Here is a 25898-nt window from a genome sequence, read left to right as displayed (position 1 = left end):
TTGATTGATGGCTTACATTGAATTGGCTCTAGCCACTAGAATACCATCAAAGACTGTCTGTGTGGAGTCACCCTTTAATCACATCAGCCATCTGAAGGGAGTGTGGTTGAATCCTAGAAGGCAATCATTTAATTCTGCATTGCTCCCCTTCTTCAGCTCAGGATTGCATCTTCTGTTTGCTGGTAAATGATTACTGAAGACGTTAAAAAGAAAAAGGAGTTGTTGTATTTGCTTCCAAGCACTCCTCAATCAATTCAAGATCTGCCATCATGTTATGTCTGCTATGTTCAACTAAGCTTATGATTTTGCTGATGAAGCAGGGCATCTTGTCTGCACATCAGGGTTTTCTTGCAATGTCCAGAGCTTGATGCAGCTATGTCTTACCAGGCACATGACCACAGCTGTCTCAGAATGAGCAAACTGATTTGAGGAGTGGGAGATCTGAATTTCTGAATGAGGTAGAGCCAAGGTTTAAAACTGAATCTGTTCATGTTCTGCTTATTATTTTAAACCAGGGACCAAGGGACCATGCTAATTCTTTTTTTTTTTTTTTCTTTTTTTTTTTTTCCTGTCAGAAATATTGTAGGTCTAGCTTTCATTCTAATATGGGATGAACATATTTGATTTTTAGTGGATTAGGATTTCTACCTAACCACCCAAGAGAGAGGCATTGCTTTTCAGCTTTGTGGTGAGAGCGAGCAACCAGAGCCACATAGTGACCCATGGAGGTAATAAACATTGCAGATAAAGAGAAATCCTTGATGTTTGTTACTGAGCAGTTGTCTCTCCTTTACAAGTAGAAACAATGTAATCAGAGAAAGGTGTTAGTGACTAATGGTAGGCAGAGTACTTCTGTATGGCTTCTGCTTCCTAAAATACACTCTTTTTTCTCCTTGGTTTCCTATTATCCTTCCTCTGTATCTGCTAAAGACTTGTCACAGCATCAGTAGACAAGGGAAGTGCCACTGATATCATCTATCTCTACTTCAGTAAGGCCTTTGACATGGTACATCTTTCTCCTCAAATTGGAAATAGATGGGTGGGCTGTTCAATGGAAAGAGAACTGGCTGCATGTTTGAGTGCAGAGAGTGGTGGTCAACAGCTCAGTGGAGATCAGTCATGAGTGGTGTCCCACAGGGGTCGGTGGTGGGGCTGGTACTCTTTAATATCTTCATCAGTGACATTGAGAGTGGGGTCAAGTGTATGCTCAGCAAGTTTGCTGATGGCTCCAAGCTGTGGGACACACCAGAGAGACAGGGTGTCAACACACCAGAGAGACAGGGTGCCATTCAGAGGGACCTAGACAGACTGGAGCAATGGGTCCAGGTGCAAGACCTTGCATCTGAGTTGAGGCAACCCCCATTACCAATACAAGCTGGGGGATCAAAGGATAGGGCACAGATCTGTCGAAAAAGACATGGGAGTATTGGTGGATGGACATGAGCCAGCAATGTGCCTTCGCAGCCCAGAAAGCCAATTGGATCCTGGACTGCAGGTTGAGATAGGTGATCCTGCCCCTTTACCCTGAACTGGTGAGCCTCACCTGGAATACTGTGTCCAGATGTGGAGTCCTCGGTATAAGAGACAGACCTGGTGGAGTGCGTCCACAAGGACCATAAAAATCACCCATAGAATGGAACATCTCACCTGTGAGGACAGGCTAAGAGAGCTGGGGCTGTTCAGCTTGGAGAAGGGAAGGCACCAGGGTGACCTGAGAGCAGGTCACCCTTTTAAATATCTAAAGGTGGGGTACATGAAAGAATGGGACAGGCTCTTTAGCTGGGTTCGTGATGACAGAACAAGGAGGAATTAGTTTCAAGCTCAAAGAGGGTAAATTTAGGTTGGATATAAGGGAAAAATCTTTTACAGTGAGGGTGGTGAGGCACTGGAACAGGCTGCCCAGTGATGTGGTTGATGCTCTGTCACAGGAGACTTTAAAGATGAGGCTCGATAAGGCCCTGAGTAACCTGATCAAGCTGTGGATGTCCCTGTTCATTGCAGGAACTAGACAGCCTTCAGAGATCCCTTCTGACTCCAGGGATTCAATGAGTCCGTGATTCTGATCTGGCAGGGCAAACCTAGAAGGCACAGAAGATGTAAAGTGCACTTTTGGAATGGACCCATGTCTTGCAATTCCCCTTGAAAGTTGTCTCTTCTGATGCATCGGTCAGAATGCAATCATTAGATAATAATAAAGACAAATGGAGTCATGGATGATATGTGTCTACATGGAAGATCTGAAGTGATCAAGTCATAATATATAAATAAAATTTTGCCAGTGCTTCCTCCCTTGATTTTTCTTCTTCCCACTATTTGATAAGGCTGATTAGGGAAAGAAGGTTGCTATTTTTTGTCTTTTTCTTTATTTGTTGAGGCTCATGTAATGAGGAACCTAATAGTTGGTTCAAACTGGGATTCGCTGAAAAAGTACTCATGTGAATGCTAGGAATAGTGAGAAGGGAATATGAAGGCCTGAGAAATGAAAGCTTTAACGTAACATAACTATGTTATAGTTACCAAGTTAAAAATCAACAAATACACCAAAACATTCCAAACAACAACAGAAATTTTTTTTTCAGGTGAAATGTAATAAAGAAAATATTACCTTGGAGCTATGGAGTGTGTTAGATTTGTCTCAAATTAAGTATTCTAAGTTTGACACTTGGAAAACATTGAAACAGCTGTTTAAAAATTCTTTCTCACCTTAGTTGGTCTAATTCTATTTGATCTTAATTGTTGACTTTTATAGTTGACTTTTGATCATCTACGAAATTGCATGCTTTGTTGCAGCTCTGTAACCTCCCTTCACAATTGTCAGCAATATTTCCATGTTGTCTTAAACAAAGAAGTCCATAAGCAAAAAAGTAGTGGGATTGCTGGCAATTATGTATAATACTGTTGAGATTCCATTGTAGAAATGATATGTAGCAAGACAGATTTTTCTCTGAGATGAGGCCTCGTTGCTGTCATTCTGCTTCACTGTGCTAGGGTCAGTGGCCTTGACTCCTTGCAATACCTCATGTACTTCCACAGCTAATGTTCTGGCTGCTGTGGCAGCTTTTGCAGAATTAATCAGCTTTCAAGTTTCACTGGCAGCTGGAAAAAATAACATTGTACCTTGTACCTCTCTTTTTTCAGAATTATAGAACCCACAGGATGACCCATCATTGTGTGCTTTGCAGCAGGGACTCACTACGGGCTCCAGACACTGTCTCTTGGAGCTCTGAAGCCTCTCCAGTAGGGCAGCTTTGTAAATGGACTCAGCTTCTACCATGGTCAGGAAAAACACTAGATGCTGACATCACCATGCTCTTTGGAAATCACTTGGAGCTCAGGAACACAACAAAGATTACTTATCCATGTGTGAAGACAAAATGTCTGTAAAAAGCCTTGGCTTTTCCTTTGCTTTCCTACCAGCTGCTGAGATGCATTGGTATCTGGTGAATTTGCAGGGCCACTCACTGGTGTGCTGCAAACTGCAGCTGCCTCTGAAAGCCTCCCTTGATGGTCAGTCCCTCAAGGCTTCAGTGATAGACATGACCTTCCTCCTGCCCCAGGGTTTGAACCCCACCTTTGGTGCCAGCTCTTGATTGATGTCTCCAGCATGTGCACACTTCTGTTCCCAACCTGGCCACCAACACTGTCTGCTTTGTCCAGTGCAGTGTGTTGGCTTCTTGCTGCCCTTGAGTGAGCTCTGGTTGCCTACTTCCCGTGGCCAAGTACTGTAGCAGTATATAGTAATCTCACTACTTATTATTTCATATTTGCATGGATAATCTAGCAACTCTCCATATCCAGTTATTTTCTCGGATACTTCCTTTTCCCATGAGTTGTGGCTTTTCCCAGGGATAACACACTTTCATTTCAGACCTGAGAAAATTCTTGAATGCTGAAAACTGGTGTGTGTTTCTCCAGCTGTTTAGCAGCCTAATAGAAGATTTTGCTCTCTGTCCACAGGCATTCTTGGGAGTGCTTTTGTCCCTTCCCCTTTACAAGCATGGAAAAGGTGGCTTGCTCTTCAGGCTGTGCTGGGATATTTTCCAGTGCTCCTGTTCCTCAAATATGAGGACGAAGGCATCCTATCTATTTTTCCGTGCCTGCAAGGCTGGAGGAGTAGAGCTTTGGGTCTGTTCTGCAGGCACTCTCACTTCTCTTGGATGGAAAATCAACAAGTGACCACTTGCATCTTGCTCTGTAACGCACAGCATTTAGACAAAGCAAAGTGGAGATACTGCAAGTGCTGCAAATGTGCATTTTAATCATTTTAAAACAGTTTTCCTTTATTCCACCAAAGGATGGTGGACATGAGCTACTGTGTTGAGACAGAACATTTAAATGTTATAGCTAAGCCCATTTTTCCACTGCAGGACATCTAGTTCCATTTGATACTGCTACTCAAAGTACATCAGGTTGAACAAAAGTGAATTAGATACTTATAGTCATGTGTATTTTGTAGTGAAGCTGTTTGTAAGACGAAGATTAATTATCCAGGTCACAGACTGCTGTGATTTTCCAGCCACCCAAAACATATACTTTAAATTTGTTCCAGGGTTCAATTTCTGTTATGCCACAGGTGCAGGCTCTTCCTCTGACTTGCTGTATTTTGATTAATGATATGGAAGTCTCATCTGGCTGCAAATTTGAGACTGATATAAAACATCTCAGTGTTTCTCCTGGGTCTTTTCAATCCTTGACTGACCTTCTTGTGTCAGCTGAAGAAATAGAGCAGTCCCACATCAATGTCAGGCTGCAGCTCAGATAGCTGAGGAACAGTTTGGGATGGTCATACTTTTGGAAAAGCTATGTGGAAATGCGAATCCAGGAAAAGCATCAGTGCAGGGCTCAAGGCTGGTGGATGAGTAGTGTCCTCCCGCTTCAGAGCACAAGCCCTGCAGATAGAACCCACTATCCAATATTTCCTAACCAGTTTGTGTGCATGACGCCCTGGTCTAGAAGAGAGATCAGTAACTACAGTATCTACACAGAGAAGCTAGAATGGTGCTTAGGTCCCTGAATGCTGCGCCATGCCAGTAGCATAAGCCTGCTGGGTCACACCTTACTAGTGGCTTGCTTCCTCACCAGGCATAGCATGTGGCTAAACCATGTTAGCTATACATTGAGAACTGCCAGAAGTTCATCCCTGCTAGAAAAAGGATCCCATGCCTTCTTCCTAAAGCAGAGCTAACCTCTGATGGCTGCTGGGAGCTCCTACACCTACGTCAGTGCACTGCCAGTAGTCCTGTACCCAGCCACAGACTTAGCTTCTCCACAGGCTTTGGATGGCTGCCCCCTAGGGTGGGAGTCCCAGCTTTTCCTTTCTCCTTGTATTTTTCTATCATTTTTAAATAGGGGCATTTCTGCAAAAAGGACATCAGCTCTGATGTGACCCTTGCATGTTCCCATGCAACGCAAAACTTCTTATTTCCTGAATGGCTTGCTCTGCTCTCAAGTTAACTCAACACAATGGATTTTGTCCAAGTACATTTTGTTTCTTGACATGAGGCCAGGCTCTGCTGGGCTGTGGTGCCGTTTTCTTGTCCTTGCTCTCCTCCCAGTTTCTTTATTATCATCCTCATTACTGAGTGTTACTGGCACTACACAGCCAAGTGGGGGAAAGCAAGCCCCTGCCCAGGCCTGCCTCTGACAGCAGCTGAAGGGAGCACACTGCAGCAGTGGTGAACGCCTTCCTCAATGAGCCTATACACTGAGCTGTCCTATGCCTGGCCTGGCACTGGAAGGTATGTCTGAGTCCAGCTGAAGCAGAAAACATTTGAACTCTACACTCTGCCAAATAGCTTCCAGATGTGTGAGATATAGCCTTGCTGTGGACTCTGACTGTAGGTCTGCCAACATACGTCTGCACATTTCTGGTGCACAGGGAACACAAAAGTAGATCTTTTACAACATCTGCTGCTTTTCCCCACTTCTCCCTCCCTGCTTCTTGCAGCTCTTTTCCTGTATTTCATGATTCTATATAAAATATTATGAAAGGATTCAAGCTTTTTCTGCTGATTTATTAATTATTTCCTGCACGTTTCATACCTAGCTGTGCAGGCAGTATGGTAGAAAGGAAAATACAGAGAGACACCTTCTTCTGCTTGGACAGCAAGCCAGTGACCATGGCCTTTAATGAATACTGTATTGATTCAGAGCTCAGTTGGGTGCTCCTCTTGTAGAATCAAATCATAAAATCATATCAAATTTCACTGGAAAGGGGCTTTTGTACTAGAAGCTGATATTTATCTTACTGTCACAGTCTGGACTTGTGGGATGCTAGAGCAGAGCTGGACAGAAGAGGTAAGGGAGAGAGCAGAGACTCTGGGGATTAAGTTATGTGATCATGATGTGATAGCAGCTCTAATTTTCAAATAAGGAAAATTACTAAATAACCACTGCATAAGTTTTTACTTTTAAAGTAATACTTTGGCTAAGAAAAAAGACAATGAAATGAAAGCCTTTCTTTTCTGCTGTTCTCAAACAAAAAGGAGTAGTTATATCTTCATGTTCACTAAGACTCCACAAGTAGTGGTTGTTCACTGTCCTTTTTTCCTACATCAAACCAGTGTATACTTTATTAAAGACTTATCTTTGCAGCCCATAACTGTGTTGGTATCATTTGTTTTTGAATGATAGTCTGGCCCAGGTTGGGGATGCATTTCGAAGGAAGACCACCTGGGAATCATAGAAGCCATCTACACACATCAGGGAGTTGTGGTCAAACTCTTGGCAAATTGTAGACCACAGGAACCTAATTGAGTGGATGACTTCATCTGCCCTATCATCACTGCTGGTTGATTGATGAGGTGGGGATGCAGCCATGCTTACATACCTGTCTCTGACCTCCTGAAACAATGAGCTGGGACAGGCTGTGTGATATCGAAAAGACCTGTCAGTCAACTCGGAGGGCTTTCATGGATAGAAATGTCAAATGGGGGATGTCTGTAGGTAGTGCGTAAGGAGGAGCTGGGTGAGGGAGATGGAAAGACACAGCCAGATGAAAGACAAGATGTCATCTCTTACTTTAATCCACCTATAAAATAGACTGCCTGCTTTTATTTCTCTTGATTTGGAGCAGGCAAAGCAGTATATTCACCCATAACTACAGTGTCTGCAATGAGTCTGCCTGGGTGACACGTGGCCCTGAAGCAACTCATCTCCAACTCATAAGAGTTGGAGATCTGTGTGCGGTCACATGGCTACGATCTCATTGCGATCACGGTGACGTGGTGAGACAGCTCACATGACTGGAATGTTGTCATGGAGGGCTATGTGATTTTTAGGAAAGATCAGCCAGCGAGGCGGGGTGGTGGAGTTGCTCTTTATGTAAGAGAGCAGCTTGAATGTATTGAACTCCACCTGGGGGAGAGCGGTGTAGCAGTGGAGAGCTTGTGGGTAAGAGTCAAGGGGCGGGCTGGTATGGCTGACACCGTTGTGGGTGTGTGCTACAGGCCCCCTGATCAGGAGGAGGAGGTTGATGAGGCCTTCCACAAACAGTTGGAAGCAGCGTCACGATCCCAGGCGCTGGTGCTTATGGGGGACTTCAATTATCCAGATATTTGCTGGAAAAGCAATGTGGCCAGGCATGCGCGGTCCAGACGGTTCCTGCAATGTGTTGAAGACAACTTCCTGATGCAGGTGGTTGAGGAATCGACGAGGAGAGGGGTACTGCTGGACCTTATTCTCACTAATAGAGAAGGGCTTGTCAGGGAAGTAAAGGTCGGGGGCAGCTTGGGTTGTAGTGACCACGAGATGGTGGAGTTCAAGAGCCTGAACTCGAAGAAGTAAAGCAAAAAGTAGGATTGCTACCCTGGACTTCAGGAGAGCCAACTTCAATCTCTTCCGGGACCTACTTGGAGCTGTCTCATGGGCTAGGGTGTTGGAAGGCAAGGGGGCCTGTGAGAGCTGGTCAGCATTTAAGCAGCTCTTCTTCCAACCTCAGGATCGGTGCGTCCCTGTGAGGAAGAAATCGGGAAAAGGTGGCAGGAGACCTGTGTGGATGAGCAAGGAGCTCGTGCACAAACTCAAAGGAAAGAAGAAGGCCCATGAAAAAAAAAAAAAAGGGTCTGACTACTTGGGAAGAATACAGGAACGTTGTCAGGGCCTGCAGGGATGCGACGAGGAAGGCTAAAGCCTACCTAGAATTAAATCTGGCAAAGGGGATAAAGGATAATAAAAAAGGTTTTTTTAAGTACATTAACAGTAAAAGGAAGACTAGGGAGAATGTGGCTCCCCTGCTAAGTGACGGAGGTGTTCTGGTAACGGGGGATGCTGAGAAGGCGTAGATACTGAATGCCTTCTTTGCTTCTGTCTTCAGTGAAAAAGCTCCCCCTTGGGAATCTGAGACCCTGGAGGTTAGTGAGAGGATCTGGGGAATGGAAGACCTCCCTTCTGTCAGAGAAGAGGTGGTCCGGGAGCGCCTAGGCAACACCAATGTTCACAAATCCATGGGACCCGATGGGATTCATCCACAGGAGCTGAGGGAGGTGGCAGAGGGGATTGCTGAACCTCTCTCTGTCATCTTTGAGAGGTCTTGGAGGACGGGGGAGGTGCCTGAAGACTGGAAGATAGCCAACGTCACCCCGGTCTTCAAAAAAGGCAAGAAGGAAGACCCAGGCAATTATAGGCCAGTCAGCCTCACCTGCATCCCTGGAAAGGTGATGGAACAGCTTGTATTGGATGTCATCTCCAAACAACTGGAAGAAGAGGAGGTAATCAGGAGTAGTCAGCATGGGTTCACCAGGGGGAGGTCGTGCTTGACCAACCTGGTAGCCTTCTATGATGTTGTCTCTGGCTGGGTGGATAGGGGGAGAGCAGTGTCTACCTTAATTTTAGCAAGGCATTTGATACTGTCCCCCACGACATCCTTATAACAAAGCTGAGCAAGTGTGGGATAGATGAATGGACAGTGAGGTGGGTTGAGAACTGGCTGACTGGCAGAGCACAGAGGGTCGTCGTTGGCAGTGCAGAGTCCGGTTGGAGGCCTGTAAGCAGCGGTGTTCCTCAGGGGTCTGTGCTGGGTCTGGTCTTGTTCAACATCTTCATCAATGACCTTGATGAGGGGATAGTGGCCACCCTCAGCAAGTTTGCTGATAACACAAAGATGAGAGGATTGGCTGACACGCCTGAAAGCTGTGCTGCCATTCAGCAAGACAGGCTGGAGAGCTGGGCAAAAAAAAAACCGAATGAGGTTTAACAAAAGCAAGTGTACAGTCTTGCATCTAGGGAGGAATAATTGCATGCAGCGGTACAGGTTGGGGGATGACCTGCTGGAGGGGAGCCCTGCGGAAAGGGACCTGGGTGTCCTGGTGGATGACAGGTTGGCCATGAGCCAGCAGTGTGCCCTTGTGGCCAAGAGGGCCAATGGCATCCTGGGGTGCATTAAAAAGAGCGTGGCCAGCAGGTTGAGGGAGGGGATCCTCCCCCTCTACTCTGCCCTGGTGAGGCCTCATCTGGAGTACTGCGTCCAGTTCTGGGCTCCCCAGTACAAAAAAGACAGGGATCTCTTGGAAAGAGTCCAGCGGAGAGCCACAAAGATGGTGAAGGGCCTGGAGCATCTCTCCTATGAGGAAAGGCTGAGTGATCTGGGTCTGTTCAGCCTTGAGAAAAGGAGACTGAGAGGGGATCTGATCCAGGTCTATAAATATCTGAGGTGTGGGGGGCAGAATGGCGAGGCCGGACTCTTTTCAGTGGTGAGTGGAGACAGGACAAGGGGAAACGGCCGGAAACTGCAGCATAGGAAGTTCTGCACCAATGTGCGCAAGAACTTCTTTACAGTGAGGTGACGGAGCACTGGAACAGGCTGCCCAGGGAGGTGGTGGAGTCTCCTTCTCTGGAGATGTTCAAGACCTGCCTGGATGCCTACCTGTGCGACCTGCTGTAGGGAACCTGCTTTGGCAGGGGGTTGGACTCGATGATCTCTGGAGGTCCATTCCAAACCCTACAGTTCTGTGCTTCTGTGATTCTGCGATTTTGTCAGGACAGCCACTTTGAGAATTGTAGAGCAGTTCTTTACAATTCTCACCAGCAACCACATTTAGTCAGGTATGAAAGCACATATTGATTCCTGGTGTGTAAGTGTCCTGGTTTTATCAGTATTCCGTATCATGACATTATGATGTCATGACGTCCAACCAAAATGCTATGCACTAAGCATGTGTGTAGGGATCTGCAAAATCCCAGCTGTCAAGTCTGGCAGCTAGATGTGGAGGGGCTTGCCTCTAAAGATGGGTTTCAAAGACAAAATATTTCTATGCAACAATTAAAGATGGTGGAGAAGAGGCAAGTACCCTGAACAGAGTATGCAGGAAAATGGGTTTTAGGAGTTAAAGTAAATATCTTAAGTTCCCTTCTCCTCCCTTCTTCCTGGAATGTAATGGACAGAGTTAAAAAGAGGCTCTGGTATTGGCTGATGCTTCATCTCTTGACTTGATTTATGTAATTTTGTGTCAAAACTGAAAAGATCTGGATGAAAGAGCCCTGTTTTTACAGAGACCCACTCCTCTGAGTTTTAAATCTTAGAGACAGTTTTATGTAGTGAAACCTCTGGAAATCTTCCTGGGCTCTTTCCAGTGTGGTGTCCCATGGAATACCTTTCTTTGAAGGCACCCAGTGTGTGCCCTCCAACTTCATGCCTACAGGACAAAAGAAAATATCTCAGATTAAAATGTTCTGTGCTCCTGTTCCTGTAATCTGTGCCTAAGTGTTATCTGCACAGAGGAAGAGGACAGATGAGTAAGAGTAGAGCCATTTCAATTGCAGGGAAGATAGCTCAGTCTAATAAACACTACCTGTGGTCTATTGCCTATTAGTGCCACCATCTTCTTCAGTTCCTGACTTGTAACATCCCTGAGGGTCATGGTAATTTTGCTAAGCAGAGTACAGATTTAACAGCAATAGAAAAAAAACAGACTTGCTTCAGTTCTGTCAGCTCTTCCTTTCACTCAGCATGTTTTGGATCTGAGTTTTTCCATTCACAAATCATCTCTTTGATCTGATACCTCAAGTACATCCTAAGCCACTTCTGTCTTCTTTCTCCAGTTTCTTCAGCTTGTGTTATTGTCCCTAATGGTTCTGATCTCACACCCTGAGCTCCAGGCCATTCTGATATTCTCAGTGAAACCCTTGAGCGCTGGGCAGCTAGAAGCTATAAGGTTTTGAATGAGCAGGATGTGAGAAGACATTAACATCAGAGGAAAGCAAAGCATACTCAAACTTCCTCTTTTTGCCTCTAATGGCCACTGTTTGTTTCATGGAGGGACTGATCAGATTTCCTCTGCTGAGACTCAGTGAGTCGTGTGGATAATTACTTTTTCAGAGGATGGACTTTCCAAGTACAGTTCATCTTAGTAATTTGCATCAAGGCCAGCTAGGATCTGTGGTATTATGTCCTTTTCTTTCATGAATAGCTAGGAAGTGGAATGAGTATTGCTGACTAAAGGATTTCAGTCAGTGGATCATGATCCCATATTATTCATTATTGTAATGATACTGTTGTGTATTATGAAAAAAAATTACACAACCTATGGTTTTCATTATCAGTGCAGGCTTTTGCTCTTTGACTTGGGTATCATTAGTAGAAATATCACCTATTCAGTCTACATAAATGTCAGATTGAACATGATTATTTTGGATCATGTGCTTCCTGTCCCTTCTGCTCTACACAGACAGCTGTGTGGGGACCCTAGATGGCACTAGCCATGGGCTAATGATGTAACTGTCAGTAACACCAAAAATTCACTCTGATATAAAATAATATCTACTTCATTGTTATTATTGCACAGGTGGAATGTGTTTAGAACTGACATTTTCAGAAGTAGGTGCACAGATTTGGGAGCATACAAAAACACAAGGGGCAAACACCAGAGTAGACATGTGGTATCTTAATATTATTAGGATATATTGAAACAGCATTTAGAAAAACATCCGTAGGAGCTACTTCGCAGCTGTAACCACAGCAAACAAATAGTCTTGACTAGCATCAAACTGCCCTGAGAAGTTCTTACAAGTTCTTGAAAGGAATGTGATAGCATGTTCCAGTTCAGCAGCAGAGCAGCGTGGCCTCTTAAACAGGTAACATAACACTCAGTTAAAAAGAATTGAAAAATTTAGGAGAAAAACAAAATACCTGCCTGTAACCTGTTACGTGTACTTGAAAACAAGGGCATAATCACTCCAAAAGAATCTCACTTCATCCACCAAGTTTTGAAATGAAGAATGCAAAAACTTCCAGATCTGCTTCAAAAGAATTCATAAATAGAAAAGTGGGGGAAAAATGATTTTCCTAGAGTTTCAGAGGCAAATATTGAGGGATTTAGTGCAAATGTAAATAACTTAGGAGACATCACTTCGTACATAATCTATATAAATTCTTGAAAAATGTCAATTCAAAGAGAGAGAAGAGAGCAGGGGCCTTGACATTGCTTCTTCTCAGGCTTGAAGAGCAGGGAATAGGTGAGCAGAGGAACAGGGAAGATAAGCTAAGAACAGATAAACAGATAAACAGATAAGATAAGAATCAAAAGGAAGAATCTTTTTATGTCTTGCTAATCTTTTTTTGTTAATATTACTATTTTTACTTTCTCTATTTCTTTTTTTTTTTTTTCTTTTTTTTCTTTAAAATCTCTGTACTGATAAATTAATGTCCCTGTAGTGCTCCTCTGGGAGACAACCAAAGGTTGATGGTTATTCATCTGTTCTCATCCTTTTTGTCAGTTCCCAAATATCACACAAAGGAAGTGTTATCCTTTGTCAAATTATCAGAGATATGATTTTAAAGTGCATTCTACATTTCATTGATATTATTTATATGCCCTACCAAATCAGGTATGTATATATTTGTGTACATTTTGTTTGTAAATAGTCTTTTCCTCTATCTCTCCAAAGCATTTTCATTCCTTTGCATCCTCATGATTTTTAACCTACCATTTAGAGACTCATTTTTGTTTTCTTTTCAGCCATTACACTGCATATGCCCATTTTTAGAACTGGGGACTAGGACTGAAAGAACATAGTCTTGGGAGTCCTGCAGGCTCATTGCTGATGCATCTTGGTGGTGTAACTCTGTCATGTTCTTCTGTAAATTCCTGAATGTGCTAACTTTTTGTTTTATGCAGAGATGGAAACTCTGGTCAATGTCTTCAGAAATTTTGCAAACAGTGGAAATCAGGCGAATAGAGACCGAGTTCATTCTTGAGTTTGTTCTCTGTATTACCTTCCCATCTAATGAAAATGTGCTCATTTCTTATGCAAAATAGAAACAAATGCATAACAGTTACAGTTTTCACACGCTATAACTGCATATAGGTAGGTGTTAAAAATGCCCCCTCTCTCTCCATTTTCCTCTTCAAACTCCTTTACCTGACTTTTTATCTCCAAGTCCAAATCCTGCAGAACAAATATTTCAGCCTCTCCTTTCACAATGAGTGAAAACTCTTGGGTGAAATGGTTTAGAACTGACCTCTTTTGCAATTTAATACCTTGCAAGGCAGCTCTAAAGATGTTTTTTATTATAGAGAAACTGGTTTCCTTGCTCCTTCAACTGTATCTAAAATGAGTGTGGCAAAACCAGAGTTTTAATGAGGACCGTTATTCTCCTTGGTTTTGAAATTCCCCTCCTGGCAGCCATTAGGATCTTTCAGCAAACACTATCAAAATGGTATAATGTATGTGTCTGAGGGCTTGATTAGCACTTGATACATAAAATCTTGTACAGCCTCCAGGACACTGTTGCCTTTCCAGAATTAAATTGGCAGAGACATTCTTGTCCGCCTTGTTTGTACTTAACAATATAAAAATGAGGTTTCCTGTGTAAATGAGGCTTCTTTTGACTGAAAGTGAGAGGTTTTAGCTCTGCATGTCATCTACCCTTAAGCTATGAAACAAGCAGGTAGGGAACACGTGTTTTAGTGTACGATTTTTTTCCTGACCTCTGCTGGAATAAATAATCCCCCTATGATCATTCCAATGTGCTTTCAGTTTTAGATACTGGCCTCTATGCATTGCTATACAAATACCATCTGAATCAGATGAACGTTTTTTTCCCAGAATTCAGGGATATGATGTGTGCTTCTACTACTTCCCAGAAGACTTTTTTTTTTCAGCAAGAACGTTTTATGCCTCATTGTGTAGGCCTTTTCTCATTTGCAATGGATAATTTATGGATAATCGCTATTTATTAAGTGATGCAAGAACACTTCAGGGTGGGTTATTGCTCTCAAATATATTCATTATTTTTAGCTTTGGAACATACATTTTCTAAAAAGGAGAGTGAATATATCTTCTTCTGGGTGGAAGGGATACTGAAGTGCAGGGCAGCAAAAAGTATCCTCAGACTCCTGATACCCTTTGCTTTTATTCCCTCCTCCCCATCTCTTCCTCCTGCCCCATGGTTGGTACTCACACATATCACACAGGATATGAGAAATGAAGCCTGAATATACATTCATGAATATTTATATGCCTGCCTGTTGTTTCCCAGTTATGCACATGTTGCCTCAAGTACTTTATCTGGAGAATTTTTATTAGCCAAAGAGTATACACATCTTGGATCTGCCCAGACAGCACATGTCTCTTAGATCTGTACTTCATCTGGTTAAAAAGATGGAAAAGGCTCGCTCATGATTAGACGGTCAGAGCCAGGTTAAGAAGAAGTGGTCCAAAAGAATTTCCTATTCTTTTGGAATATTCTTTTCCTAAAAGAAAACCCTATTTTGTACAGGGGACCCTAAATCCCTACTCTTCACTCACGTAAATCACTGTGGAATCTAACTAATGAGCCTAACAAACTAAACAGGGAGGGAAGTTGAAGTAGACGCTGAAACAATAATAGTAGCTATAAACAGAAAACTGCATATTTTGAAGTCTTGGTCAGTGGCTGCGTAGGATGGTTCTCACTTTTATCAAGGTGTTTAGTAATCATGGATATAACCAATCCTCTCTTTGTAGCCATTCTCCCTGAACTTAATTGTTTATACTACATTGCAGTCAAGTTCACTACATGAACATTTCACGATAAAACTCTTCCAAAATAACTCTAGTCCAAATGTCTTCTTCTTTTGTAGAAGAGTCCTAAAGTAGTAATTTTTGCTTTGGTCCATGGGTACCCCAGGTAGACACTCAGGCTGAGGTTGGTGATTTGAACCCACGGTCCTAGGCAGTGTCAGAAGATATATAAATGCCAGGCTAATATATCCCTAAAAGACAGTATTTGGCCTTTGGTCCAACTCAGTGCTGGCTTTTGACCTCTAATAATTATCCAATTTTTTTTTTAATTATTATTATTATTATTATTTTTTTCAATGACAGAGGCATAGGGAAGCTGTGTGATTGCAGCTGGATCAGTTTGCAGACCTGCAGGCTGCCTACACAGTGTACATGTTATGCTAAATTGTACTACATATTCTGGTTTATTTCCCATGTAGGATTTTGGTCCTAGATTAATTTTAGCGTTTTGATTTTATTACACATCTATGTTAGGTTTGCATCTTTCAATAAATGTTGTAAGTGTTTGGCATCACTTGCATTGCATAGATTGCCTCATAAGCATCCAGCCTGATTTACCTCCTCCTCACAGCTGCCAAATGATAATCAAATCATAAAATGATAGAAGGTTTTGCACATTAATGTTTGTCTTCCCTTAGATGTACCTTTAGTTTAGTTGTTTCATGAAGAAATGACATTAAAACCTTTACCATAATTATGATGTTTAAGAGACATGGGAACCATTCTTCAGGGCTCTTTGGGGGAAAACTGTGGGAAATCTGATAGGTCATATCTTTTAGCAGAAGACAAAAAACAGGAGAATTCTTGAAATTTTCTTTTTTTTCTTCTTCTTTCTTCTTCTTCTTCTTCTTCTTCTTCTTTTTTTTTTTTTTTTTTTTTTTATGTTTAGTCAGCTTAATTACATGCCTGCATTATTTACAGTCTGTTATTCTCTGTAAGATAATAGGGTATCATGGATTCTTGAGTTGCTAGTCCTGCAAAAGCATAGCTCATTTATTTTAATGACTGCATAATCTAGCCAATTAACAAGATGGTCAAGCTCTCATGATGAAGTTCAGTAGCTCAAGCATTAGCAAGCCAAGCTTTTTCCTAAAGATGAGTTGTTATCTAAGAAGCATTTGTGTTTTAAAGCTCCCTTTGAATGGTTAGATGCTAGTTGTTGCTGTGGATATTGATCATAGATTTTTCTTCAGTAAAATGTACAAATGCTTTTTCACTGAAAGTATCTGAAAAAATGTGGTTTGCATAAACAGCAGTGCGAACATCAAGCACTGCGGCAGAGGTGATACCCCTGCACTCTGATTTGACGGTTGTTGCCTCTGGAGGGATTTTTGTCTCCCCTAATTTTGCACATTGATGTGTTTGAACTCCCTGCATGTTGCTCTTTCTTTGCTGTTTGCTGTACTCTGTGCATCCCCTGTACCAAAGGAAGGTGCTATATGGCATTGATGAAGCTACCATCAGAGTGAGAATAAACACTGTCAACAGAGTAAACCCAGTGGCTGTAAGAGCATACAGTGACCATGTAGACCTGAGGGATAAGTGCTGCTCTAAGAGCACATTTTTTCCAAGTATGAACTTTCAACTGGCAAACCAGTCCAAGATACTGTAATTTGCCCTCAGAAGCTGAAGTGACCAGCCACAGTGCAAGTGAAGAGCCACATGAAAGGCACCAGAAGCAGAAGAAGAATAGTGGCTCCTGACCCACTGGGAGACAAATGGATAAGGCCAGTCTATTCTTGGTGATGTGTTGCAATAGGATAAGGAGTAATGGCCTAAAACTTGAATATAGGAAGTTCCATACTAACATGTGGAAGAACTTCTTTAAGGTAAGGGTGACTGAGCTCTGGAGCAGGTTGCCTAGAGAGGTTGTGGATTCTCCTTCCAGGGACAAATTCAAGATCTGTCCGGACACCTGTGCAAACTATTGTTCCTGAACCTAGGGTTCCTGCAGTAGCAGGGGAGTTGGACTCAGTGATCTTTTGAGGTCTCTTCCAACCCATGTGATTCTGCGATTTTGTGAGGTGGATGCCATGATGGGGTGTGAGTACAACTACAGCTTCCTCTCAGTAAGAAACAGGGATCTGAAAATGCTCCTGGACGTTCCCCATAAGAAGGATATTTCTCCAGTTTATGGGAGATGTAGGGCAGGGCTGGGCATCAGGCATTGGTCCCATCACTCTTTATTTCCTAAGGGGCAGCATACCACACTTAGGGAGAATATTAGTGAGGTTATTTTGAAGATATTTTAAGAGGGAGCACCAGTAACATTGTCATCAGATATCCATTTCTTTCTGCTCATCTCTGCTGTGAAATTTCCTAACAAATGCTGTGCTAAAATCACTGTTTTAGGCTGGAGACCTCTCAAGCCTTTCAGTTTGGGTTTTTTCTCTCTACCACAGAGAAAAAGAACAGACATAGCATGCCTTGCCACATACAGTATTTCAAGAAAATATGGAAGAGCTACCTTTTTTCTTCAGGCTCTGCCTTTAAGATTTAAAATGTCTGGCACGTATTCATGCCTTTGCATTTCTTGATTCCTATGGAGCCTGGACTATTTCATATGTATGCAGCTGGTCTAAGAGAGCCAGAAAAAAAAGACAAAAAAACAAAAAAACAAAAAAAGCTATCCTGCATAAAATGAGTCAGTTTAAAAAGGAAAAAAGGATATATGTGAATGTATGTATGAGAGGTGTAATGCAGCCTTGCTTCCTGCTGCCTGCTCTGAAGTCTGGAGATCAGAACTAGTGAGTTTGCTTTATCCATCCCAAGAGAGACCTTGCACAGTGTTTGAGGTATTATGCACTGAAAGACTCCATTAATGATGCAAACACTTCAGCTGTCACTGACTCATAAAAAAGCTCAGAAATGGGAAGGTCTGAAGGAAATTGATTTTCTTTAATTCCTCTGTAAAGTGTCATGTGGAATACTGATCACTTCAGTAGAAATAATTTAAATTTCCCCCAGGCATCTACTGCAAGGCAAATTTTTTTTTTATCTGATATGGCTTTTTTGTTGTTGAATCATAGTGCTCATCAGTTGGATACTAAGATACTCAGGACATTCACTATGGTTTCTCTTTGAAAAAAGAAGCCACTTGGACTGGAACTATTGGAGAATTACTATTTCATGTCATGTTAGGCCATCTACAACTGTTTTAAGTGGCTTTGCAATGAATAACTCAAAACATGTGGTGTGGAAGGCACAGTACTGCTCCAGTGCTGTTATGCCCTATTTTTGGATAAGGATCAAGGTGAGTAAAGGCTCTACTCTACTGAAACTTAGCTAGTCAACATGTAGTATGCTTTGCTATTAAAGTTAGTGAAGAGAGAAATGGTAATAGAAAATCTTATGGAAAAATAAATCTGATTTAAAATATGTCAATTTTCTCCCCAGCTCCCGCGGGTTGTGAAAGTAAATTCATAAGTTCATAAAGCTCTGGGTGTCCCTGGGTGGAAGGTGGGATAGGGCTATAAAGCACTTTATTTCCTTGGTATCCATGGGGAGTTATTACTTTGCTCCTACACATTATTATAGAGCTTTTGGAAATTATGCTGAATGATTCACTTGGACAGACCAGTGGTAAATAATGCCTGCTTAGACCTGCTGTCCTGTGAGAGACATTTTGGCTAGAGAATAAGTTAAGATTTGCTCAAGTCAATATATATTTCTAGAAAATTTTATCAAGGTCACCTAGAATAATGATAAATCAAAATAGTAGGCTGTGATATTCACCTTCTCCTATTCCTGATCGCTCTGGCATTTACATTACCGTGGTCTACTAGCTTCATTATAGGTCACATCTTTGTGAGATTAATCTATTCTGCTGTGCACTGAAGCAGTGGCAAATGTTTAAAGAAAGTGTGTGTGTGTTATAAAGCTGTCAGTGATTATAGACAGTTTAGGGACTGCAAAGTGAGAATCTTCATGGGGAGAGCAGGGCGAGGGTCTGAACTGAAAAACACAAGCCCTCATGGTGAGCTGACATCAGAAATAAGGATGCAGAACAGTGGTGCAGGTTTCCAACTCCCATGTGTGAATGAAAGCTGCATCCTCAAGTGAAATCTTTGGGAAGTTTGCATGCAGATCTCATCTAAATTCAGCATGTTGAATTCTCTCTGCTCAGCAGTGCTATTAACCTTATTCATTATTGCTCTCCAAGTTAATGATGGGTATCTGATCTGCATAGCGATCTTCTCTCCTTTGCCATATTCATCACAATACAACTTCAGCTAGGTCGTTATTAAGTAACAGAGGTGAGATGTAGGAGAATCATTTTCAAAATAAATGCCTGTGCCTGTATCAAAATACAATCCTAAAGTTGTTGCCATTAATCTGACACTCAGGAACCTGCTGTGGTGACTAATGGTCCATCACAGACCAGTCTGTGACCCCCAAGTGATCCCACTCTGTCAATGGGGGGGGGGGGGGGGGGGGGGGAGGAGGGAAGGAGGAAGGGCGGGGATTGGCAGAACTATGTGGCAAGCATGACCTTGCTCAAGGAGGTGTGCTGCTAAGGGCAGCCTGGTTGACTGAGAACCTCTCCCTTTTCTGCCAGTCCTGGTATCGAAATGCTGTTTTGATACAACCTGCTGGAACAGAGGATGATGTTTCCACCCCTTAGGGAGTTAGGTCAACACCATTCTCCAACCCTCCACTGTGGCAGCTCCCTGTGACAGACAACACGAGGCCATCAGGGCTGCCCTTTGGTGCAGAGACATGGGAGCTGGGAGGACTGAGAGAATCACATTCAGTGGAAGTGCGCAGACCAGCGCTGTCATCTCCAGCCTCTGGCCCATGGCACTTTTGGCACTGCTGCCAGCCTCACACATCAAATTCAATTGCTCAAATTCAACCCTAGATCAGCAGGTCTGATCAAGGGGCTGCTACAGCCTATTTTCAAGGAGGACTTGTCCTTGAAAGGAGGAAATAAGGTACAGAGTACTGCAATATTCTGGCAAATAAATTGTAAAAGGGAAATAAATCAGCAGGGGATTCTTAGCTGAAAATCTTCTGTTGGCTGCATTAGCTACAATTTAACGATTTGCACAAGACGCACTACCCAACTTGTTACACAGTATAGCTTAACTGAACTTGAGACATCACCTCTGTTTGGTTCCGAACGGCACAGTTACAGGCTGGCTAGAAGTAGTATGCTGATTTTCACTTCCAGCTCAAATCTTGTTCAATGACTGCAACACTGTCCTCTCTTGTGATTTGAAACATACAAAAATCTTACATTATTTGGAATGGATTTTCTCCTGAAGCCTTAATACATGCACACAATTCACACCCAGCCTTGCTGCGGCATTAAAACTGTGCTCAGTTTCTGATGTAATTTATTCCCAAGAAAAGAGATTGAGGTAATAATATTTATGACTTTACAACAGATTCAAACACAAGAAAGGAAACTGAGAAATGAGGTGCAAAGGTCCATTTCAAATAAATGTCTAGCAATAAAAATCCTATGATAGTCATTCATAGAAACAGGAATGCCTCCTAACCATGCTGCATCTTCATGAACTCCCTGTCTTTCCTACTCAATGGAGCTTTCTGCCCTTGCTGGTTGCAGTGAAAAATTTTGTTTCTGTGCTCAGCTGCTGCTCTTTCCACTGTGATACTGCAGTGGTTCGCAGTAACGGACAATTCCTTTTGCAACAAGTCCCTGGAAGACAGCTTGCCCTGATGTGAGGGGATGTGGCTGCTGGTCTCTGATTTCTGATCCTCCTGGAAATGTGATCTCCACAGCAGTCTGGTTCTCCCAGTAATGTGTGTATGGCATTTTTCAGGCTGCAGTTAACAGCTGTGCATCTGCTGGATCCTGCATCCTATCCCCCTTGATGGAGAGGTGCAAAGCACAGTGGTAAGACTTGTAGTGCTGCTGCAGTAGAGATCTGAGAGCAAAAACAACCAGTGTTTAGCTGCTATGTGGTGATTATGCTGTGAGATTGGGAACTGTGCTACACTCACAGTAAGGAGGCAGGTTTGCAAGATGATGATGGCAACTGAGAAAGGGAGTGCAAACAGCCTTTCAGGCTTATCTTTCCCTGGTAGCTCTCCTGGATGAAGCAAGCAGCAGAAATTCACAAGGCCATGCACCAAAAAAGCCTGGGCTGCAGTTATTTCTAGCAGGAAGCACACTGAGGTCAGTGGCATCCTGAAGTAGATTAATCATGAAACGTGAGAGGAAAACAAACCTGATGTTCACTTATTGGCCTCACTGATCAGAGAGTGTGTGTCACCAGTGTGTGACATCCTCATGCCTTGGAGAGCCCCTGCACTCATCACCTGGCCACACACTGCATGGGCACCACAGCCTCAGGCAGAATGCAATGAGCAGTGTTCACAGAGCCCTCAGAGCTTGCAGGGGGCTGCAGCCATGCCATGGAAAGCAAGGCCTGGGCCACAGAGGAAGGAGTGTGTGCAGCTGTCTTGCCTTACATCTGCTGACCTGGTGGCACGTTTCTCACATGTAGCAGGGAAAGTCTCCAGTTACCACTTGGAGACCTCTGGACAGGAAACTCAATATAGTCTTATAGCTTCTGATGCTTTTCTTGAAGCCTTCTATTTAAAAACACAAAAACAAACAAAAACAAAACATCCAAAAACCAAATAACAACAACAACAACAAAATGCATCCACAAATGAGAGCAAAACCAAAACAGAAAGCTATACCAATGCTGCATTAAGGAAGTTACGCTTTTGACATGCAGAGTAAGCAGGTGGGGTGTGGAACACCACAGACCTGCTGTAAGCAGCTGCACCTTGTTTCCAGGAACACAGCCTCCTTTGTTTTCCAGTGGGGACACTGCAGTCCCCTCCTTTCTTGGTAACAAAGAGCTTTTTAGCTTTCTGCCTGAGTCTTATCCAGGTGCCTAGTGGTGTTTGAGGCCTTCTTGCCTGCTTCTTGGGGGTTGGACTAGATGATCTCCAGAAGTCCCTTCAACCTTCACCGTGATTCTTTGAGTGCAAAGGCTGATGGGGGGACTGGGATGTCTTGAGGGCTGAGAAAAAGACTAACAAAACAGAGAGTGGAATGTTCAAAAATAAAATACCAACATCACTCAAAAGCTTTAGAACTCTGTCCTAAAAACAACCCAGAGCATAACTTAGACTTCTATTGGCGGCAGTCTTATTTCTAAATTGAAGTTCTGGCAAGTGAAATGCTATCCCTCTTAATCAGCTGAGCTCAAATTCTCCTTCTGCCACAAGGAGCTGCTCTAAAAGAAGAAAGAGTGGAAATAATGAATATGAGAACACACAGTAAGGGATTGTGTCTGAGCACTAAATGACTGGTGTTAGAGTGAGGCAGAGAGCTTGGTCCCATTGCATGGGCTGGCTGTAGCTAACAATGTACTGCAGACATGCAGTGCGTAGCCATGTCCCTGGAGACATCCAAGGGCAGGCTAAGCAGAGCTCTGAGCAGCCTCATCTAGCTGTAGGTGTCCCCGTCATTGCAGGAAAACTGGACTAGATGACTATTAAAGGTCCCTTCCAATTCTAAAGATTCTGTGATTCTGTGATAAAGGTTGAAATGTTCAACACAGAGGTGCAAGCTGTGCTTGTTGGGAAATCTGCTTGTGTTTAATTTTAAAATCACAACTTTCCACTTGGACCACTTGAATCAGCTCTGTCAAATGCGCATGATATTTTCTCAGTTTTTGCTCTGCTGAGGGGAGATGATTTTTACCTTTTTTTTTTTTCGTTTTGTATTTGAGTTAACACAGCAAGCTGACAGAATCAATTAATCATATGCCTCTGGTCCTGAACAATGAGGCCAGATTCCAGGCTGTGGATATTTTATATCCAAGCCCCATTTGAAATGAAAGTTCTTATTAGCTCTTATGAACAAAAAGCTGTGTTTCATAGGCGTAGGCATATTTTTTTCTCTCAAAGTAGTTAGTTGTGTCTGTATGCAAGATTTCCTGTTGATTCAGCATTTTCAGCAGATTTTAGTGTGATTTCTTGGAGCACTTACTTTCTCCTAGCTACTGAATTAATTGATCTTCTAAGAACTGCATATCTGTCCTCATTTTGAACTTCTCAGCCAAATTCTATGAAGTGCTAATGGCATGCAGTAGTGCAGGGGGCTTAAAAAAAGGCCCTGTAACAGCTGTGGAATTCATATTCCTGCAAAACATGTATCTTTAAAACAGTGTTCAGTACATTCAATATCCAGGAAACATTGTCCAGGAATAGGTTTGTTGTAAAGAACAGGTTATTGAAGCCAACCCAGACAGAAACCTCTGTAGCCTGCTCTTACAGCCCCTCATTCAATTAACTATTTTAAAGCAACTTGAATAGAAGAGTCAACATGAAATGTGGCAGCAGGACATCTGTGCCACCATAATGACTATTCAGAGGATGTTTATTTGATTGTCAGTTTTGGCTTCCTGGAAAAAAATGATTTACATATAATTTCTGCAAGCTATTTTTATGACAGTGAATTCTTCTTTTTATGATAAATCAAAGTTAAACTGTTTCTTTTTCAGAGGAACTATGGGTATCAGTGAGACTCCTGTGACCTGAAAGAAGGCAAATTTGGTAAGTCATTGTTTCTGTGCTTTTTCAATTTTCTTTTATTTATTTTTAATTAAAATACAACTGTAAATGTGTGTTCCCTGATTCATTAGCCACTTGGGGATGAAAGCTAATGCTATAATTAGAGCTTTGTTCCAAATCTTGATCACAGTGACAGTGGGTGTTTTCTAATAATTAGAACTTTTTCCAGCTGATTTGTGAGCACTATGTTCATTGACTTTTTTTTTTTTCTTTTTTTTTTCCTGTGGTTGTCACTGGAGTTCAAAGGCTTTTTCCAAGCAGCTCACATTGTTCCTGTTCCTGCACAGTGGTTAAGGTGGGATGGAATGGGCAGATGTTGGGCTGCTTGGGAGCACTCACTACAAGAAGAAGCAAAGATTTTGGTGATCACAAGACATCCACTCATTGCACACTGAGGTGGGAGTTGTTTTAAAAAAGACACCACACAGGCTGGCTACCGCTGTGCAATCCTGCTCAGGTGCCGGGTTGTGAGTGGCTTGCTGCCTAGAAGATGCACACCAGCTCCAAGCAGGAGGCTCAGGGCATGAACTGATTGATTGATCTTTGCAAAAAGCAACGTCAGCAAAGAAATAAAATTGCATTATTCCCAGCCAGTGCTCTAATGGAAAGACAAGGCTCAGTTTTACAAAGCAGCTGTTTCGAACTGTTCTTCTGGCATCCAAATGCCTCAGAAGAAAGGGATGGAGGTAAGAGTAGAAACATCACAGAATCACAGAATTGTAGGGGTTGGATGGGACCTCCAGAGATCATCGAGTCCAACCCCCCTGCCAAAGCAGGTTCCCTATAGCAGGTCGCACAGGTAGGCATCCAGGCAGGTATTGAACATCTCCAGAGAAGGAGACTCCACCACCTCCCTGGGCAGCCTGTTCCAGTGCTCCGTCACCTCACTGTAAAGAAGTTCTTGCGCACATTGCTGCAGAACTTCCTATGCTGCAGTTTCTGGCCGTTTCCCCTTGTCCTGTCTCCACTCACCACTGAAAACAGTCCGGCCTCGCCATTCTGCCCCCCACACCTTAGATATTTATAGACCTGGATCAGGTCCCCTCTCAGTCTCCTTTTCTCAAGGCTGAACAGACCCAGATCACTCAGCCTTTCCTCATAGGAGAGATGCTCCAGGCCCTTCACCATCTTTGTGGTCCTCCGCTGGACTCTTTCCAAGAGATCCTTGTCTTTTTTGTACTGGGGAGCCCAGAACTGGACACAGTACTCCAGATGAGGTCTTACCAGGGCAGAGTAGAGGGGGAGGATCACCTCCTTCGACCTGCTGGCCACGCTCTTTTTAATGCACCCCAGGATGCCATTGGCCTTTTTGGCCACAAGGGCACACTGCTGGCTCATGGCCAACCTGTCATCCACCAGGACACCCAGGTCCCTTTCCACAGGGCTCCCCTCCAGCAGGTCATCCCCCAACCTGTACTGGTGCATGGAATTATTCCTCCCTAGATGCAAGACTGTACACTTGCTTTTGTTAAACCTCATCCGGTTTTTTTTTGCCCAGCTCTCCAGCCTGTCCAGGTCTTGCTGAATGGCAACACAGCCTTCAGGCGCGTCAGCCAATCCTCCCAACTTCGTATCATCAGCAAACTTGCTGAGGGTGGCCACTATCCCCTCATCAAGGTCATTGATGAAGATGTTGAACAAGACCAGACCCAGCACAGACCCCTGAGGAACACCGCTGCTTACAGGCCTCCAACCGGACTCTGCACCACCAACAACAACCCTCTGTGCTCTGTCAGTCAGCCAGTTCTTAACCCACCTCACTGTCCACTCATCTATCCCACACTTGCTCAGCTTTGTTATAAGGATGTCGTGGGGGACAGTATCAAATGCCTTGCTGAAATCAAGGTAGACTACATCCACTGCTCTCCCCCTATCCACCCAGCCAGAGACAACATCATAGAAGGCTACCAGGTTGGTCAAGCACGACCTCCCCCTGGTGAACCCGTGCTGACTACTCCTGATTACCTCCTCTTCTTCCAGTTGTCTGGAGATGACATCCCATACAAGCTGTTCCATCACCTTTCCAGGGATGCAGGTGAGGCTGACTGGCCTATAATTGCCTGGGTCTTCCTTCTTGCATTTTTTGAAGACCGGGGTGACGTTGGCTATCTTCCAGTCTTCAGGCACCTCCCCCGTCCTCCAAGACCTCTCAAAGATGACAGAAAGCGGTTCAGCAATCACCTCTGCCAGCTCCCTCAACACCCGTGGATGAATCCCATCGGGTCCCATGGATTTGTGAACATTGGTGTTGCCTAGGCGCTCCCGGACCACCTCTTCCCTGACAGAAGGGAGGTCTTCCATTCCCCAGATCCTCTCACTAACCTCCAGAGTCTCAG

General features: G+C 43.4%; 1 long non-coding RNA gene across 1 annotated transcript; it reads right to left on the bottom strand.

The window, feature by feature from the left end:
* Nucleotides 1-7537: 7537 nt before the first annotated feature.
* On the bottom strand, nucleotides 7538-7961 carry LOC128074440 (uncharacterized). The gene is made up of 2 exons (XR_008203198.1): nucleotides 7851-7961; nucleotides 7538-7767 (listed from the first exon to the last, which is right to left on the bottom strand). It is a non-coding gene; the product is annotated as an uncharacterized LOC128074440 (long non-coding RNA).
* Between the last annotated feature and the right edge of the window lie 17937 nt (nucleotides 7962-25898).

Source organism: Tympanuchus pallidicinctus, unplaced genomic scaffold (assembly GCF_026119805.1).
Source record: "Tympanuchus pallidicinctus isolate F22 unplaced genomic scaffold, pur_lepc_1.0 scaffold9, whole genome shotgun sequence".
NCBI lineage: Eukaryota > Metazoa > Chordata > Aves > Galliformes > Phasianidae > Tympanuchus > Tympanuchus pallidicinctus.
Note: the sequence above shows the minus strand (reverse complement) of the source record. Positions and strands in the feature narration are given on the sequence as shown.